The sequence below is a fragment of the Enhydra lutris genome, unplaced genomic scaffold (genome assembly GCF_002288905.1).
Source record: "Enhydra lutris kenyoni isolate GAN:26980312 unplaced genomic scaffold, ASM228890v2 scaffoldscaffold24, whole genome shotgun sequence".
NCBI classification, from domain to species: Eukaryota; Metazoa; Chordata; class Mammalia; order Carnivora; family Mustelidae; genus Enhydra; species Enhydra lutris.
The window spans coordinates 15458758-15465805 of NW_019154108.1; the positions used below are offsets into that span (position 1 = coordinate 15458758).

The window sequence follows — 7048 nt, forward strand, 5'->3', positions numbered from 1 at the left end:
ACAAGACAACTGCCAGAGGGACCCGTTTTAAATGCAAGCCAGGTTATATCTGGTCACTGCTTTAAACCCAGCACTGGCTTCCCAATTCACACAGAGAAAAGCCAAAGCTATCTCACTGGCCTACCAGACTTTATATGAGCCCTTGTCCCAGCCTTCCACATTGCCCCTCTGCCAGTCCTTGCTTTTCTTTAAATTTGCCAGGTGTGCACCAACCTTGGAGCCTTTCATTTCCTGGCTGGAATACTCCTCCCCAGGTATCTCACTTCCCTACCTCCTTCCTGTTCTTGCAGAAATATCACCTTCTTGGTGAGAACTTCTCTCCCTACCTACCCTACTTTTCAGTGCATCCCAATCCCCCTTTCCTGCTGTATTTTTGGTCTTTGTAAAACTTATCACTACCTGAATTATTATTTGTATTTATTAGTTCATTACCTGTTTCTCTTTGAACTGGAGTGTGGCTTTCCAGAGGCCAGGGTCTTCTGTTCATTGCTGTATTCTAAGGGCTACAATGATGCCTGGTACTTAGTACGTGCTCAGTAAATATGTGTTGAACAAATGCACGAATACATAAGTAGGTTCCAAGTCAAATGTTTCCAAGATGGATTGAATAGATTCAAAGGAAGAGATGAAACAAGAGAGGGGATAAAAATATTAGAAATAGGATTAAGAAAGCATACATTTCTCCTCTCGACCTGCAATAATGTAATTGTACCTACACTGTTTGAAATGGACATTCTTATAAATAGTATAAAGGACTATGGGGAAAGTAGAACTGTGTTTAACAATGAATTTGTAAACACTGTTTTAAAAATCCGTGAAATTGGGAGTGAATTTCACATGGGCCAGGCTATAGCTGCTTTCAAATTTTAAAAGCCACTGAGCTTCAAGAGCCTCTTCTGTGAACGGTACTTTCTCTTTCTTGGGCTCGCTCAGTGGATTGGGTCTCCCAGGAAGAGCAGAGTCAGCATCACCTGGAACCTGTTAGAAGTACCAATTCTCAGAGCCCCACCCAATCTGCCAAACAGCTCTCCTGAGGCAAGGCTCTGAAATTTGTAGTTCAACAAGTCCTCAGCTGATCCTGATGTGTGCTAAGGTGGGGCTCGATCCCAGGACCCTGAGATCATGACCTGAGCTGAAGGCGGAGGCTTAACCCACTGAGCCACCCAGGTGCCCCACCATTACACTTTCTTATAAGCCATCAACCTTTGTCTTCTGCCTCATGTACAATCAAGGTAATATTTTCCCCCATTTTAAAAACACAAAACAAAAATTTAAAAACCCACCCTGAATGTCTTCTCTCTTCTAGTCATTACCCCAGTTCTCATCTTTCTTTTATAGCAAAACTCAAAATAATTCTCTAAAAACTCTCTTTCATTTTTCTTTCAAACTCACTAAATCCAGCCTTTACCAGCACTGCTCTATTAAACTGCTCCCTTCAAGGTCACTTTGCTTTGCTAACTCCAATGAGCAATGTTTAATCCTCACCTTATTTACCTGTCTACAGCTTCTGAAAGTTCATCACACCTGCTTCCTCAGAATACTTTCTGCACTTGATGTTAAACCACCATACTCTCTTCATTTTCTCCAGCTCAGTCTCCTTTGCTAGAACTTTCTCCATACTTGAGTACTAGACTAATACCCTGATTTCTAGAACTCAAACCTATATGCCAGGGGCTATGCACCATATCCATTTTGCTGATGGTTGACATCTTGAAACAAGCACATCCAACACTGAGCTCCTAGATGTTCCCTCCCAGGTCTACTTCTGTCTAGTCTTTACTTTTCCAGCTGGCAGAAACTCCTTTCTTTCAGTTGCATAGACCAAAAACCTTGAGTTAGCCCAGGCTCCTCTTTCTCTCTCATGCTACATCCAAGTCAACAGCAAAACCAGTTCGCTCAGAATTTGACTGCTGAATGTCCCCTCCACTGCCGCCATCCTGCTCCAAGCCTCCATTACATCTCATCTGGGTTGCTTAGTGGGCTCCTAACTGGTTCCTTTTCCTCACTTGTTCCCCCCAATCCATCCTCAGCGTAGCCCTGTACTGAGCCTGCTAACCCTAAGTCAGACTTCGTCACTCCTGTACTTGAATGTTTTAGTGATTTCCACTCTTACTCAGAGTGCAAAACGAAGTACTCATGATGATGTAAAATGTCCTCCATGATCAGCCCTCCATTACTCTCTCGATCTAAATTCCTGCTCACTCTCTCCTTGCCACACCAGCCTCTTTCCTATGTTCTTAAACACTTCAGGAACATTTCCCCTTCGGGGTCCTGCCCTGCACTAACCGCTCTCTTTGTATGGACTGTCTTTCTCCATGTATCTCTCTCCCTCCCCATCTAGCTCACTCTCCCCCACCTCATCACTCAAAGGTCACAATTCCAGTGGTCCTTACCTAACATTTCAATTTTCTTTCCATTCTCCCTCTCCCTTTCATGTATTTTTTTCTCTTTTTATAACTTAGCAATATATAACACTCTACAACATATAGTCTATTTTATTTACTTGTGTTGTTCATTGTCTCTTCTCTACATGTGAATATAAATTCTATAAAAGTGGAAATTTGTGTCTCTTTTGCTCTGCCCTAGTTGCCAGAGCTGTGCCTGGCATATGGTAGACAGTTCACATCTATCTATTGAAAAATGAATCACTGAAAAGCTGAGCTCTTAATTTCAAAAATGTATTTACACTCAGCTACAGGCCCAAGGGAGAATATAAAACTCTTGCGTTTTTAGTGGAAAGAATTTATAATTTTTGTGAAAACTTCCTTAAGGCCTATCCTTTCTCTCACTTGATTGTTCATTGCATGAGGACTGGGACTGCGTGTTTTGCTCACAACTCTCCAGGGCCAGGACCAAGTGAGGTAAGTGAGACCTGTGCTTTGGGCATAAAATTTAACTGGGGAAAGGTACATCAGGTTATTAAAAATAGTAATGTTTTATCCAGTAATCAAGATAACATTGTAATGCAGGGACACCTGGGTGGCTCAGTTGGTTGGACGACTGCTTTCGGCTCGGGTCATGATCCCAGAGTCCCGGGATCGAGTCCCGCATCGGGCTCCCACCTCCGCGGGGAGTCTGCTTCTCCCTCTGACCTTCTCCTCGCTCATGCTCTCTCTCACTGCCTCTCTCTCAAATAAATAAATAAAATATATTTTAAAAAAAAAATAACATTGTAATGCAATAATTTTTAAAAGTCAAAATTAGTGCAAAAATCTGTGATGAACAACACATCAAAAGTTTAAATAAAGGTAGTACTGACTTCCTTTAGCCTCAGTGACCAATATGATTCCCCTTTGGTGATAATTTTAACTTTTGGTACCTAATGACCATTTGCCAAATGAATGAATGAATAGATGAAGGCCAACAAAGGGTTGTATAGTAAGAGGAGTTTATTATTTATTTACTTATTTTTAAGATTTTATTTATTTATTTGACACAGAGAGATCACAAGTAGGCAGAGAGAGAGGGGGAAGCAGACTCCAGAGAGAGAGGAGGAAGCAGGCTCCCCGCTGAGCAGAGAGCCCGATGTGGGGCTCAATCCCAGGACCCTGAGATCATAACCTGAGCTGAAGGCAGAGGCTTTAACCCACTGAGCCACCCAGGTGCCCCAGTAAGAGGAATTTATCTCTTGGAGGCCTTTCTTTGTGCTTTGGCTTTAATAACTGAAGAAACGAATACTTACTATGTGCCAGGAACTTACTGAAGTGCTTAATAAATATATACATATAATAACTTACTTAAGCCTTCCCCTAAACCCTATAAATAGGTGTTACTATTACCATCTCCATTTTACAGATGTGGAAATTGAGGTCTAGAGAGATCAAGTGACTTCTGTGACTTCATACACTAGGAAGTGCCGGAGTTAGCTTGAGAGTGACTGTGTGACATCTCCTTGAATAGGAAGCCTGATGGGTCTGCAAGGCACCAAGAGACATTCTAGGAAAAGGGAATCTAAGCAAATTCCTGTTACTGTTATAGAGCAAGTTCACATGGACACCAAAATAAATCATGCAAACATAGGGAAAAAACATATGTCACAATCCAAACACTAGGGTAGGGAAACTAATGTGGAATTATTTTATGAAGCATGTCAAACATATGGAACAAGTTAAAAAGCAGGGCCATTATAGATTTTTAGTTTTGTTTTATTTTTTTTCTTTTTCTTTCTTTCTTTCTTTTTTTTTTTTTTCTTAAGTACCATTGGTTTTGGAAACCAGAGTGTAAGTATAGAAGAAAAGAAAGTGAGGGAAAGAGAGAAATGATCCTATCCTCTGCAGCAGCAGACACAATTTTCTCCAGTAGTTCTCTCATCATTACAGACCTTCAAAAAATGATCTTTTCCAATGAGAAATAAATCATGGTGTTCTTACGGGGGTGCAAGAATCCAGTAAGTTCTAAATGGTTTCGTATAGAAAGGATAGGCTCACAGGTAGGGATCACTTGCTAGAGATTATTCGCAAGTCTATTCATAGCGAAGGCCATTGATGTTAGCCACACCAACTTGAAATTTATGGTGCATGGGCTCTGTTGAGGTTTACCCACAAAAAGAAGATTTGCCATTTAAAATGTGTAAGCAAGTTTTCGGAGAATAACTAGCACATTTAATCGCGTATAATGTCTATATCCTTTATAGGAGCATAATGTTCCTTTACTTTATGCGAAATAGTCAAGTTTTACGGCATGTTGTGAATGTTGGTAATAACATATGTACAAGTGTCTGGGAGAGATGTCAGGGGTGAATGAATGTGAGAGGGCTTTCATATTTGCAGTCTCTATCTTAAAACAAATCGTGTAGTACTTGGGCAGTGACATAGAATTACAGCCTCTCAGACAACTTCTGATTTCCCTCTCCTCTTCTCAAACCTTGCCTGAAGAAGCAGACTCCACACAGACCCCAGAGCCCCAGACTTTCTCTCTTGAGGTCCTAAGCTATCCACCTTGGCAGCTGCACCAGTACATTTAGACTGGAAAACAGTAAGAAAATAAATAAATCTATCCTCAGGCTCCAAGGAGAAATGTGTATTTCAACCCAACTTCTTTTAAGATGTGTTGAAATAAGGTAAGGTGTTTTTTACCCTCTTGTACTTGTACCTGAATTTCTGGGGCTCTTTGAGGTCTCCGAGGGGACTGATAGCCCAGTGTAGTTGTTCTTACAGGACTTCATGAGTGCCTGTCCACCTGCGCCATTTTGCTCCATGTGTTCTTGAGAAGCGCAAACGGCTCTTGGACAGTTCAGTTTATCCAAGGAATGATTCTTTTTTTTTTTTTTAAGATTTTATTTATTTGACAGAGAGAGAGAGAGATCACAAGTAGGCAGAGAGGCAGGCAGAGAGAGAGGGGGAAGCAGGCTCCCTGCCAAGCAGAGAGCCCGATGCGGGGCTCGATCCCAGGACCCTGGGAACATGACCTGAGCCGAAGGCAGAGGCTTTAACCCACTGAGCCACCCAGGCGCCCCACCAAGGAATGATTCTAAATCACTAAAAGCTCCAGTGGAAATAATGGAGGCATTTTAAAGTATTGACTTCCAAGGGTGGGGTGGGAAGGATAGGCACAAAATATCATTTTTTAGTGTAAGATATAAACTAATTTGGTATCTCTCAACAGGAAAATGGGAGTCAAGGAGTCCTCCTTCCCCAGCTCTGCCTGTGGGAATGGCAGCCATCTCCTACCTCACATCAAGGCCACCTTCAGACCTCTGGGGAAGCCCAAGGTCATTAAAAAGAGGACCAAGAAGTTCCAGCACCAGTCAGACAGATATGCCAAAATTAAGTGGGACCGGCGAAACCCAGAAGCACTGACAATAGGGAGCACAGAAGATTCAAGGGCCAGATCTTGATGCCCAACCTTGGTTACGGGAACAACCAAAAACCAAAACACATGGTGCCCAGTGGCTTCTGGAAGTTCCTCATCCACAGTGTCAAGGAGCTTGAAGTGCTACTGACGTGCAACAAATCTCACTGTGTGGAGGTTGCTCACAGCCTCTCCTTCAAGAACCACAAAGCCGTTGTGGAAAGAGACGCCCAGCTGGCCATCAGAGTCACCAGTCCTGTTGCCAGGCTGTGCAGCGAAGAAAATGAATAGACAGAAAGCTTATGTGAGTGTTGTATTTGTGTTAATAAAACCATAAAACTACCAAAAAAAAAAAAAGAATCAGCGAATCTTGTGAACAGACTTCTTTGATATTTCTTTAATCAAGCATATGGGTTTGAGAGAAAGCACTAGCTTTATAAGAGGCTGATAAATGTAATAAGACAATGAATTTACAGTCTAAAATCACAAGAAGGCTGAGGGACAGGCGTGGCAAACTTATTAAAACACTCTGCTATCAATTAGCTCTGTGAACTTGGACAAGACATTTCACTTTTCTGGACCTTTGATTTTGGTTTTCCTCTATAATCTTTTCTTCTGCGTATGTAAGATGAAATTAATAAGTTTGCAGATATAATTTCATTCATTCCTTGGACAAATGCATTGATCTTCTACTTTGTGCCAGGCTAATTATCAGATACCAACAATTCAGTACCAAACACAATAGACTTGGTTGCTGTGCTCTTGGAGTTTATATTCTAGTTGGAAGAGACATACATTAATCAAAACTTATAAAAAATACAGGGAAAAATATAAATTAATGAGTTTAAAAGGGAAAAATACTTTTAACTATGTTGGCATTTAAATGGGGGAATTGAGCTAGTCTACCATGGGCATTATATTCTGTGCTAGGGATAGTTCAGGAAAAATAAAATGTTTATGACCACATTTTTAAAAAAATAGTTTTATTGAGTCTCATAGAGAAAATTTTATATTCTTATTTAATGATGTAGAGAAAAAAATCAGTAGCTTATATGAAAACTCTTTACAGGTACAAAACCAATTTTGTTAGGCAAAGGCAAGCTTCTAAGAATGAAGTATGGATGGACCTCTTCTGTGTGAGAGAGAAAATGGGCCACATTTGTGAGCTGGCTTCAAGGCATGGAATGGGAGGGAGTATGTGGAGTCTAGTGGGCAAGATGGAAGACCGTGAGGCGGTGTGACCTGTGCCCCTCTCCTG

The 7048-nt window shown here is 41.3% G+C and overlaps 1 pseudogene; it reads left to right on the forward strand.

Annotated features, from left to right (window-relative positions):
- The first annotated feature begins 5608 nt into the window (after positions 1–5608).
- Positions 5609–6081, forward strand: LOC111150643 (annotated as a pseudogene).
- The last annotated feature ends 967 nt before the right edge of the window (positions 6082–7048 follow it).